This window comes from Lycorma delicatula, chromosome 6 (assembly GCF_047948215.1).
Source record: "Lycorma delicatula isolate Av1 chromosome 6, ASM4794821v1, whole genome shotgun sequence".
NCBI classification, from domain to species: Eukaryota; Metazoa; Arthropoda; class Insecta; order Hemiptera; family Fulgoridae; genus Lycorma; species Lycorma delicatula.
This window is the reverse complement of record NC_134460.1, coordinates 113,778,002-113,792,226: the sequence shown is the minus strand read 5'-3', so window position 1 is coordinate 113,792,226 and position 14,225 is coordinate 113,778,002. Positions and strand designations below refer to the sequence as shown.

The 14,225-nt window shown below is 29.6% G+C and overlaps 1 protein-coding gene across 5 annotated transcripts in view; it reads right to left on the bottom strand.

Moving 5' to 3' along the window:
- Nucleotides 1-14,225, bottom strand: part of LOC142326132 (QRFP-like peptide receptor) — an 807,760-nt gene that overhangs the window by 616,755 nt on the left and 176,780 nt on the right. The gene's annotated exons all lie outside the window — the stretch shown is intronic.

Sequence of the window (14,225 nt, the reverse complement as noted above, 5' to 3'; positions counted from 1 at the left end):
TTATTCTTTTTATATGGTAATTACACTTATAAAGATTGAAATTTTTCTTGCATCAGTAAATTTCAAAATGATCTTTACATTAGTGGAATACCTTGGTTTTCACCTAGGTCGACGTCTGATTGTTGAGGTCATGTACTGGAGAAGGTCATAAACTGGATAAAAATATTTTTTGTACTGAAGAAGAAGAAGAAGAAACAATATGCTTCGACATAATGAGTGCATACTGGACCTCAGTTGTTACAAGTATGTTTATTAACATGTATTCTGTTATTATCAATCTTTTTAGTGTTTGTTTTCGTGGGGGAGGGGGAGTCATCAATGGATGGCCCAATCCATATATATATATATATATATATATATATATGTTTTAATATATTATTTACTTACCGTTTCATCAGAAAAGCCGTTTGTAAACTTTTGTTCCACAGAAAAAACATTAGTGGAATTTCAGAAATTGTGTTTTGAAACTTAGTTGATAAATTCTAGTAAGGCCTATGGCTTGCTGATTGGCTATATAGATTTGTTGTCCGTAGATTAATTGAAATGTTTACCAATAATATATTATTATCATAAAACCATGTACCAAACTGTATTAAATATTTCTATTATGCTATTGCTCCAGTTCCTTACGCAGATAGGAAAACTTATCCTTCTCATTAAATACACAGGTATTGAGCTCTGATATCGCTACATACTTAGTCTACATGAAATGGTAGTTCTATTTCAAGGTTATTTAAATTAAATATAATTATTGATTAGATTAAAATTATGTTATTCGTTTCAAAGAAAGATGTTTCCTTTGTATGAACTACTTCATAAAAATATTATTCAACGTAAAATAAATTTCTGAATGATGATATTGATTTATGAATTGTATTGAGTTTTACGCATTAATATAGATATTACTAGCATCCCTCGTCACGGCTTTGCACACGATATATACGTATAAAACTTTAAAAACTGAAAATAGATTTTTAGTATTTATATGTGGAATGTTGCTCTCAATGTTTTTACTATTCACAGCTTATCGGATAAAATAGATTAACCTGAATGAATAATAACTTTTATGTTTTTTTTTTTTCAGTGACATGTTAAAAAAACATGACATGTTTTTTCAGTGTTAATTTACCGTCAGTTCCCATTTACCGGAACCATAAGTAGATTTGAATAAAAAAACAAATTACATGTAGAGAGGAGTTTCTATTGAAATCTCTAAAAGAACTGTTTATGTATGTCTTACGCAGTATTCATAAATATAAAATAAACATAAGTAGATACAAAGATGGTCCAAAGAACATTGATAAAGTCAGAACATAAAAAGCAAACACCAAAAAATAGTTTTATAAATCATCCAACGAATGACTAATCAAACAAAGAACAGTGAAATAAATAAATTCAACGAATAAAGAATTTTAACGATTTACAACACCCTAGGTTAGCTGATTCATCTCAAATGTCAGAGAACTTATAATATATGCAATCGCTTTGCACGTAGGTGCCTTCATATATTTTATAGTCAATGACACTAAATTTAAGGGATCACTAATAACTGTCTTAATAAGTTGCTATTGACAGATCGATATACACAATATGTATCGATATAGAAAATGATAATTAAATTTACTAAAAGAAATTTTATTTTATGATTTTCAGGTAGTGAAAGGGTTTGAACATACAGTCCCGAGGTCATAATAGTTAAAATTTCATAATGATTAGTTTAGTAATTTTCGCATTTATTGGGAACACATGAAAAAGATATCTCTTTATATATTAGTGCGATTGTAGTAAACTAATTGTTAACTACGAGCAGGTTTTTTTTATTTATTTTTAAAAAATAAATATATTATAAAAAAAGTTAATTATAAAAATATCTCCAATTCTTAGAGCCATATTTTAAGCTTGAATGATATCTAAAACGTTTTTTATACTTATTTCAATGCTGTTTCTGATTTACTTAAAAGTAATACTAGTTCAGCTCTCTCAATTCCGTTTGACGAGGAAGATTTACCGTAAAATGTTTGTCGATTTTCAATATTCTTACCAATAATTCTGAAGAGCTAATAAATATACAAATGAAATTGCACCGAGTGATCTATACGATTAAGTGAAGTATGCAATATATTAAAACTAAGGATGTAAGGGTCAATTCTTAAAATTTAACTGTCTTTCACAAAAGAGCTGTTTCGCATCACAATAAATTTTCTTCAAATTTTTTTCATTTGAACAAGCGCTCAAATCATCAAATCTTTCTACTATTGAGCAAATGTATAGACTTGTTGAGGTTATCAGCAAGTGCCTTGAAAAATACTGTTCAGCTGCATTATTAGATGTTCAACAGGCCTTCGACTGGTTGCTGGCCTGCTTGGCTTATTATATAAGCTGAAAAAGAGCATATCTCAACCGTATTACTTGGTTCTGCGTAGCTACCTAGTCGGACATTTTTCACAGATGAAATAAAATAATAAGTTTTCTGTATTCTTTCATACTAAGCCAGGAGTTCCCCAAGGATTGATTTTAGGACCTGTTTCATATTCTTACTTCACAGCTAACAGCTCCTGGAAGGAGTTCCTTCTAGCTAAAAACTGTCACAGTAACTTCATTTGCCGATGACAAACGGCTATTCTGGCTGTTCATGTTACTCAACTCTAGCTTCAGGTAAACTACATTCTGAATTGGATCAAATCAACGGATGGCTGTCAGAATGGAAGATTAGAGTTAATCAAGTGAAGTCCAGTCATTTGACATTCGCAATGAGGAAAGGAGACTGTTTTAGTCATTATTTTTTCATTATTAAGTCTAGTTTTATTTTAATTTTTTCTCTTGTTTGAATTCATAATTTCTGTTGTGAACTGTTCTCTAACCTAACTTTACGTATGTACTTACATTTAATTTCTCTATAGAAATAAATAATTTTTGAGGAGATGGAAAGCTCCTCATTATGTTCTTTTTATAAACTAAAATTATTAATATTAAATTATGGACTTATTTCAGTTATGGTTAATTATTCAATGGAATTTTGTTTCAATCTATATACATATATAAATCAATGTTTGTTTGTCTGTCTGTTCCAACTTAACTCGAGATCCACCAGACAGATTTGTCTAAAATTTTGCACACCTGCACTTTGAAGCCCTGTGGTGAACATAAGCTAATTTTTTTGGACCTCCGACATAACGAAATTTAAAACACTTTATTTCTTCCTTAACGCTTGTTTAATTTCAAAATGACTGATTTTCAAGAAAAATTTAATTTTTAGCTAATATTTTTTTGAATTGATTAATTTTGAAAAGGGCTGAGGTTTTAACGTACAGTTATTCTAAGTTTCAATTGATTTAGCGCACATGCATATGTAATTTTTACGATTCATTCATTTACAATTTTTTATATCTGTTTAAAAACATAAATAAATAGCTGCTATTGTTTATCATGTGTGTGTGTGTTACTAATGCAATCTTTTAAATTCTGTGATCTTTTTTCAAAGCATGCCTAAAAGACATTCTTTAATCGGGAGAAATACAAAAAAAGCACGTATGATGAAAAACTGTTCGTGCGGCAGAGACTGAAGATGAAAGTCAGTTAAGATTGGAAAGCGACCGAACACACACAGCCCAATCCCGTTCGACTGAAACAACTGAGCAACGGAAAATGCGATATGCCACCGTTACTGTATGTGTTACTGCACCTGCCACCGGTTACTTGACTAATAAATATAAAATAAAAAGAATAACCACCACGGAAAACGCAAGTAACCATATATCGCGAGCGAAGCTGCGACTGGGAGCTAGTTATTTACACATATTTTAAATAATTTTTTTCTTTCCAAGGATTTTTATTTGAATACACATCTAATGAGTTAAAAATAATTTGTTTTTCCGGTTTGTTTAAACATAACTTTGTAAAATCAGAAAAAGAAAAAGAAGACTTTCTTATTTATAAAGTAAAAGTTGCCTTTTCCGGGCATCTCGGTTGAAACAACTAGTACGAAATAATAGTGATGAATGATAGAATTATGTGATAAACAGAAAATTTATGAAATCACAAAAAAATAATAAAAAATGAGAAAACGTTATTTGAAATGTATTTTACTACATAGACCTCTTATGTAACATCCCATTAAAAATAAAGCATACAATTCCGTTTTAATTAAATAATAATTTATAAAAATATATTAATGTTGTACAACGATATTGTTTTATAAAAAGAAAAATAACTTGACTGTAAATAAACAGATTAAAAGATATTTTAGATGAATGGACAATTAATTTATTAAAAATAGAAAAGGAACGTAAGCAGGACTTTATTTTAGATTTAAAAATTAATTATTCTTTGTAACATAGAAATAATTCTGTTGTCTCGTATTATAAAAGAGAATATTAATTATTTTTTAATTAATTACATAACAGTTTTAACAAAAGAAAAAATTATAAATAAAGACAGAAAGAAATTTTCTAATATTTTAATTCACTAAATATTGGTCTACATTTTTAAAAATATTTATTGGTAATGAACAGTTCACTTGCATAGTTAGCAATAAATATTTTTTAAACGTTTGAAGGACTCCCTCAATATCCACCTTTATCGTATACAGAAACATAATCTTAATCGTACATAGAGGTATAATTAATGTTAATGTAAATTTAATTACAATTTAGTTATCTTTAAAGCAATGACCATCAAGTAACTGAGTAAGGAATGACGTACTAAATTCATCAATTTTAACATTATACAAATATTAGTAGATTCTGACTACAATAGATGCCACTGATGCCTTTATTGAAGTAAAATGATACTGAATGAGGATGAGTATTACGTCTTGTTCAAATCTATTTTAGCTTACCACTGATGCTTCTTTCTTTATGCCTCTGTAAATTATATTCATTGTAGTATATGTAAAATGTTTTTATCAATAGGCAGAAAGAAATTTTTTCAGCTGTAGCATATTTTTTCTTTTTATTTTAAAATTTAACGCCAGATCCCATGGCGAGGTGGTAGCGTTTCCGCCTTTTATCGGCAGGTCTCTCGTTTGAATCCTATTTAAGCATGTACATTTTCAAATGCTAAAAATTAATCTAAAATATCTCTATTAGATTGCTCTTAGAAAAGTTATCACCAGAAAAATCCTCTAAAGACTAACCTTGCAACAAAAAAAAAAGTAAATGTTGTAGAATTTTTTTAACTTAACAGAGTTTAACGTATATTAGAATGAGTTCAAATTAAAATTAAATAAAAAAAACAAAATTAAAAGCTCTTTAAGAAACAGAGATAACAATAAGAGAAGTAAATTTAGCAAGTAGTTATTTATGCTCATTTTTCAGAAGATTGGCTTTGTTTTTTAATGTTTTCATAACCCGTAAAAAAAATATATGTATTGTTTCGTTTATTAATTTCTGTACTCTATCCGTAATTTTCATAAAATTACTGTAATTTTAGTTAATTTCTCATCATGATGATCTGTTTGATTTCTACTGTATTTTATGTGGTAAAGAGTATTTTTATGCAGGTAGATAAAAGTAGTAATACGGGTGATAGTAGTAAAGATTATACATTTTTGATGACATATCTTACCTCTTCAATTAGAAGGCAGATTATTGTGTCTGAAAAATAATTTCATTTATTTGTTTGAATTATTAATTCATTTCTGTTTTATTCTCCCAAACACACACATTAAGAAAGTTTTATTATTATTTTATTTCTTTATTATTTTTTTTTATGGATCTATTTTTCTAACGATGTGTTGTCAGATTTTCTAAAACAATTTCATAAAAAAAAAAAACCTAACAGCCCAGAGAGTTTTTTTTTAATACATCAGTAATTTGATTTATGAGTTCTCATTAAAAGAGAATTATATGATTGTATTACACAATTTTAGGAAGGGCAAGGATAGTATTAAGAACATTTATCGCCTTTAGAAACTTTAAGATAATATAAATGTAACACGTAACCCAAAACTTTAATAATAATCATCACGTAGATCTTCCTGTATAATTGTTTTAATCAACAATACGGTCTTCAAAAATGGAAAACTCAGATGTTATTTCCCGCAAGTATGAATAATTACAAAACAGACTTAAGATTGTAATTATATTACAAAATATTTAACCTAATTTTATTATAATTAGTTGCTAATTAATAAACTTAAGTTAACTCTTTATAGCATCTCAGTTATTCAAAAAATTAAAACTTAATTAAAAATTAGGGTGATTTTTTAGTCCTGTAAAAGTTGGTAGCGCTACTCAACCGGTATAGATACGGCAGTGTGAGTTGATTTTCCTTGTAAAATTTTGTGACGTTTCCGGTCGTGTTACGAACAGAATGTCTTTTACCATAGAACGACGAGTTTTCATTCTTGAACAACATTTTGCTAAGAAATCGTACGCTAGTGTAAAAGAATCATTTCAAATTAAATTTGATGGAGTACCTACGCCAGAAAAAATGTCAATTTCTAGGCTAGCAAACCGATTTCGAGAGACAGGTAGTGTTTACGACAGAAAACGTAGCGGTCGACCAACTCGCTTGACAGATGACGTTTTAGAGAATGTGAAAACAAGATTGCTGAATTCTCCACGAAAAAGTTTTCGAAAACTTTCCGCGCAAGTTAGTTTGTCATATTCAAGTGTTCAGAAAGCTGCTAAAAAATTGAAATTGTATCCGTATCGCGTACGATTAGTCCAAGAGCTTCAGCCTCCAGATTTAAACAAGCGATTGCAATATTGCCGTTGGTTTAGGTCTCTCGTAAATGATAACGGAATCGAATTTTTAAACACAGTGTTCTTTAGTGATGAAGCTTGGATCCATCTCGATGGTTATGTGAACAGTCAAAACTATCGAATTTGGGCGGTTAAAAATCCCAACGGTTTACAAGATAAATCTTTGCATCCTGAAAAAAATTGGTGTGTGGTGTGCGATATCTCGTCATCGTATAGTCGGACCCATATTCTTCGAACAGACAGTAAATGGTAAAGTATGCAGGAATATTGTGCGCCAATTTGTGTCCCTCCTGGAACCTCAAGAACGGTATTGCTGGTTTCAGCAAGACGGCGCTACATGCCACACGTCTCGAGAAACCACGGATTTTCTGCAAGAGTTCTTTGATGATCTAATAATAAGCAAGAGCTTATGGCCTCCAAGGTTCCCAGAGATCACATCTCCTAACTACTTTCTGTGGGGCTATATTAAGTCCGAGGCCTTCAAAAACAATCCTCACACTATTAATGAACTTAAAGTCAATATTACAGACTTAACCACGAATATTTCCAATGCAACTCTTAAAAAGGTTTCCGCTATTATGCTGAAAAGTGTCTGTGCGTCTATAACCGCAAGGGATGGGTATTTTGAAGATATTCTTTAACAATTATGTAAGTAATAGCTTTTTATTAAACCTCTTTTGTAAGTAACAAATACATTTTTTTATTCCACCTAAATTTCCCTTTCTTAAATTACATTTAAAATTGAGTAACAGGACTAAAAAGTCACTCCGTTAATCTTAGCGTAAATGGTACGTTTGAATAAATACATTATTTATTTTATTTATTAATTTTAAATAAAAAATGTATATGTCAATTGATTAAGGAAAAAAGTGTATTATACGAGTATTACTGCTACATCAAAATTCGTCTGTACGTTAATTAGTATTTATATGAAAAGTATTCTTCACTCATTTTGTACTGAATTGATTAAATTAAGCACGACAGTTATATGAAATTAATAACGAGAAACTTAAAATGAAGTATAAAATGGAATTGATGTAATCATTTCTGAAAGGTCCAGTACATCAAATAGGTCAAGGTCAAGCTAGATCAAATAATCTAACTGCAATAGCACTACTGTAAGCATTATTTCCTGGAACTTCGATTACCGCAGACAGAGGAGTGTCGACGAGATTCTTCCATTATACTTTTATGATTTTTTTTACATATTTTCCTTTTTTTACAAAAAGTTTATTTCTTCTTCTAGAATTGTAGTCGGTTTCAAAAATTTGATCAAATCATTTGTGATCAAATCAGGTCGTTCCGTTTCAAATTATTAAGAATTAGAGCTAGCGTACCGGGTTGGTCTAGTAGTAAACTTGTAATCGCAAATCAATTGATTTCGAAGTCGAAAATAGTACAGTAGTACTGTAAATGTTTATTATAGTAAAAATTTCGATAAAAATCGTATAATATAAATTTTACGATAAAAATCGAAAATTGTGTTTGGCCTTACTAAGTTAGATAGGCGTAGACAAAATTTCAAAAGTCTGAATTGAAACAGGAACTTGTTTGGCTAGGTCAGACAGACTAGATTTATCTACTTATTCGCATTACTGAATTAATACATAAGAAAAGTAATCGGGACATTTTTTTATTTATTAATTATTAATAAGTGAATACGATCTGGTACATATTAATAATAAAGAAAAAATAACTGGAACATTCGAAATTAACGTAATTCATGTAATTAAAGACTAAACTATTAAGTATAAAAATATTTTTAATTATTATTATTGACCGCCATTTTGGTAACAGATGTGTGGCCGGTATTCGCTAAAATGAAACATAAAATTCAAATGTAATATTAAACTATTAACGTTTAATAATAATCCAAGTGGACTGTAATCACATTCATATGTATATAGCGAACGCTTGTTTGAACACATACAAAATACTGTAACAAGACAAGATTAGAACAAACTAATGCTCATTTTATCATGCACATCATGATACTATACACAATAATTCCACAATATACAACAATATAATACACAATATAATGCAGAGATAATCATATTTCACTTGATTCATGGAATGTAGTTTATGCCCAAGGTCCTGAAGGACCTGCCTTGAGGAAAATGGTGGACATTTCCAACTCTTGCTGTGACATTAACAATTGTGCATACTACATTTCACGAATCAAATCAAATGTGAGTGAATATCTCTGTATTATATACTCTTTCTTCCTCATGTTCACACAATAGAAAAAGAATAAAAAATACAAAATAAAAATATAAAAATATATTTGATTACATATAAAAAATTACTTTTTAAAAAAGCTTTTATTTAACTAATATTAATATTAACATTAATAAAAAAAAGAAACAAATTAGAAAAACCCACTAAAAAGTAAAAAATAAGAATTAAATCAAATTGAGAATTTTAAATAAAAAAATATAATATATTAACAAATATCAAAATGCACTGAAGAGTAAAAAAAGCTTTGATACATATGTTTATTTATCGGATATACAAGGTGAGAAACGGATTTATTGACTGTATATCTCATAAACTATTTCATTCATACATGAAGAACAAAAAAGATTTTATTATAAGCTTTTATTTAACTTGCTTTAGTTATAATAAAATCTTGCAACTGCTATATCTTTTGATCTATCGTATGAAAATCAATTAAATTTGGTACAAGTATGTAACTTCGATGACAATATAATACTACGATGTTAGAATCTGGATATGACCTCCCCCCCTCAGGCGCTACCCCTACGCTAAATGAGCTAAATAAAAGCTTTGTTTGTTTATTAAGACTAAAGAAAAAGTAAAAATATTTATTTTTACACATTAACCTTACATACGTGTACCAAATTTCAATCATTTTCATACGATAGTTCATGAAAAATGAAAATTTTCAACTAAATGCATAAATTTAGCGCAGGGGTAGCGCGTGGGGGCGTGGGGGTGGTTCATATCAAATTCCGACACCGTAGTGCTGTATTGTCATCGAAGTTACGTACGTGTACCAAATTTCATTGATTTTCATACAATAGATCAAAGATATAGCAGTTGCAAGTTTTGATTATTCCTAAAGCGAGTTAAATAAAAGCTTTGTTTGTTTACTAAGACTAAAAAAAAAATTAAATATATTTATTTTTACACATCGAAGTTACATACGTGTATCAAATTTCATTGATTTTCAAGCGATAGTTCATGAGAAATAAAATTTTTCTGCAACATGCATGAATTTAGCATAGGGATAGCGCGTGTGGGGATGGTAATGGCTCATATCCAATTCTAACACCGTAGTATTGTATTGTCATCGTAGTTACAAATTCGATGACAAGTTAACGTGTACCAAATTTCATTGATTTTCATACGATAGATCAAAAGATATAGCAGTTGCAAGATTTGATTATAACTAAAGCAAGTTAAATAAAAGCTTATAATAAAATCTTTTTTGTTCTTCATGTATGAATGAAATAGTTTATGAGATATACAGTCAATAAATCCGTTTCTCACCTTGTGTATCCGATAAATAAACACATGTATCAAGATAGTAAACATAATGTTCATTAATTAACAATTATTATGAAAGTAAAATCTATTTAGTGACAACAGAGATAGTTTACGAATTGTTCTCTCTTACAAAATAGAAGTTGTTCAGCTCTAGTCAACTGCGTCTTAACTGCATTCCCAAAAGAGTGGAAATTTCTTGGAATAATCAGAATCTGATAAACGTTTGAGAAACACAATTTGCGAAGGATTTACTAGTATTCATATACTAATTAACACAAGCAGTCAATTATTTCACTTCATAGATTTCACTCTATAGATTATAGTATAGAAATTAAAATTTATATTACCAAGTTGGTTTTAGAGGGAGAATATCTGAAATATTAAGAAAGGACTATGAAATTATAAATGTTATTTTAATACCCAAGATTGGAAATTTTGATTACTATTTTTATATAATTAAAAATTACCCCACAAGAATTCTTACTTTATCACCGATTGAAATCTGAATTAACAGTTAAGTAAAGACCAAAACCTTTGTTGAGAAAACCTTCAATGACTTTTTAAAAAAAAAGATTATTTTAAATAAACGTTGATTTTGATCATTACGCCTCAAAACATCTAATGATTCAGTTACTATATTTTGAAATCGATGGATTCTTTCATTCATATAATTGAGTAGGTTTAGAAGTCTTCAAACATCTCATTCAGGTTTTGTTAATCGGGAACCGTAATCAGCTGCGCCGTTGATCTTGAAATGAATAAACCTGTAGCTTTTTATAAACACTTGATAAAACAAGATATTATTAATTATAATAATCTAATTACAGAATTGACGCAGAAGAATCAGATGTTAACGTTAATTTGCATCTGGTTTGGTTTAACTATGATTGGTTTAAATAATCAACTTCCGTTTTGCAAAAATTACTATTGTCCATTTACGTCAATCGAAGTCACATTAATGTGAAATATTTGTATAAATTTCATAAAAAAAGTTACTGACCTGTTAGTTACATATTGTTGGAATCAACTGTGATTGATTTCCACTTCTATTAACTGACTAATGAAGTTTGTTAAAACAGCACAATAATGATCACTATTAACTGTATTTTCAAAAAAGGTACAACCCATAATGCCGCGTTCTACTAACACCAGCCTAAACTCCAATTTTTGCATTATGTAATTCATTGGGGTTAGTTGTCGGCCACAGTAGTGTATTTTATGAATATATCAAAATATACGAAACCCGTAACCCATATTTTTATAATAACCTATATTTTTAAAATATACGAAACCCATATTTTTGTTTGATAATTAATCCGTAATTAGAACAAAAAAAAGAATAAATCTTTCTAATTTTTTTCTTATTGTTTAACGATGAATTAAAAATGATTATTTTAAATAAACGTGTGATTTTGATAATATCTAAGATTTGATTAAAAAACATAATCGAAGTAAAATATTTATTAATTGAAATAATAAAATAATTTTGTTTAGTTAAATTACTCAAGCAGAACATGGATTGCGATTTGTTGTTGGTTTTTATCAAATTATTGATGGTTGCCAGAACAGTTTATACGAGAATAGTCACAGATAGATCAATCGCACGTTGTAAAGTATGTTTGTTGATCTGATAAACGTGTTTACTATAGTAAATAAAAATGCTATTTACCGGTATTTTTTACTATCCTGTTCAACATAAATAAAAAAAATGAAACGGATTTTATCTTCTTCGAATATAATATATATTAATTCTGTTACGATAGCTACTTTTTATGTTTGATAGTGTATAAACTGTTAAATCCTACTGTCTCAGATCGTGTTATAATATTACAGTGGAAAAGGTTGACGTATATAAATTAATGTTTCTGACATTGAGGATCCAGATTTAGGTTTGAGGTATAGCTTTAACTAAATCACTGACGGAAGGATTTATGTTGAAGACAGATGTTTTGTTGACCAGTAGATAAATTGTCTCACGCTACTGCCACAACAGGAAGTGTTACGATTTAAATAACTTTTTACTTTTCGAAACTAGATTTTCTTTTTTCTCTGTACTAACAATAAACAATTTTTGATAAAAACAGAGTCGATTAAAATAATTTTTTTAGGGTTATTCATGAATGATATTTTTCAAACTGATGCAGAAAATGACGGATTTTAATGAAAATTTTGAAAAATTCAACTTAACAGCCTATTTTAAAGGTTTTTTTTTTAATCTCCTGGACCACTGTTAGATATCGTTTCAGAGGATGAGATGGATGGATGACAATGTAGCGTGTGAAAATTCCATGCCTGCCGGGATTCGAACCCGGGATCTCCGGATGAAAGGCCGAGAGGCTACCACTCGCGCCACGGAGGCCTGCATTTTAGGTTTTTCTGCATTATTGAGTACTGTTTACCTTTCTTAGCTTCATTACTTTATTATATGTTGATATGTTTCGGAATAACTCAACTGTCAAAACTTATAGTACTGTTACTTTTGAATTTCTATCTTTATACCTATAACGTTTAGTCAACGCCCCTACGTTTATTTGACGCCATGCTTTATCTGGCCTTCTTCTTATTTATTTATTATTATACTAAAAACAGGAAATGGATAAATAAAATTAAAAGATAAGAAGTATAACTGTTTAGTAACAAATAAACAAGAAGAAGGCCAGATAAGGCATGACGGCAAATAAAGGGAAGGTCGTGTGGCCTAAACGTTATATAAAGACTAACAGGAATTTAAAAATACCACTGCAATAATTTTTGACAACGGAGTTATACTGAAACGCGTCAACGTATAATATAATAATGTAGCTAAGAAAAGTAAAAAAACAGTACTCAACATCATAGTAACAGAAATCATAGTGTTATTAGCAGAAAAAATAATAATTATTATTATTTTAGTATAAAAAATTAAATTTAAAACGATTAAATACAAATTAATGAAAGCTGAAGTTGAGATGATAATAATAATTGAAACATTGAATACTTACATTTTTTTTTTTTTATCTTCAGTCATTTGACTGGTTTGATGCAGCTCTCCAAGATTCCCTATCTAGTACTGGTCGTTTCATTTCGGTATACCTCCTACATCCTACATCCCTAGCAATTTGTTTTACATATTCCAAACGTGGCCTGCCTACGCAATTTTTTCCTTCTACCTGTCCTTCCAATATTAAAGCGACTATTCCAGGATGTCTTAGTATGCGGTCTATAAGTCTGTCTCTTCTTTTAACTACATTTTTCCAAACGCTTCTTTCTTTATCTATTTGCCGCAATATCTCTTCATTTGTCACTTTATCCACCCATCTGATTTTTAACATTCTCCTATAGCACCACATTTCAAACGCTTCTAATCTTTTTTTCTCAGATACTCAGATTGTCCAAGTTTTACTTCCATATAAAGAATACTTACATACAAATTCAAAATTAATCGCGTAGGCTAAAAAACGGCAATATCTTTCAGAATTGCTTGAAACACATTGCAATTATCCGTTTTCACTTTTCCTCCTACAAAATTCGCATAAGTAAATGTCTTAAAATTATCTTGGTATGCCTGATTTACGGTCGGTTTTATTTTTCCTTTTCTCTCATAATCGTTACTATTAATAGTATAACCTCCCGCCTAAGAAGATCAATGAGATTCTGCAATTAGTTAACAGTATTGTTACATAATCTCTGTTCAAATTACGTATACAATTGTATGCCATCTACTGTTCAGACATTATTAATGAACCCATTGCAGTGTGCTCTACTATAGTCGGCAATAACATATCTGCAGAACGATTATCTAGTGCGAACAAAAAATATTACCTTGTTTCACGGCATAGCCCTCCGACCATCCATTGCTCTTCAGGAACTCTGCCAACGTTGTTTTTCCTCCTTATGAACAGAGAGACTCGACGATCTCTGCTGTTCCGGGCGACTAATTACACTATTTGCTTTTAAATGTTTCTCGGTGCACAGTTTCCGCAGATAATGTCTCCAGTCGACAGCTGTCTTACGGCAATAGGAATG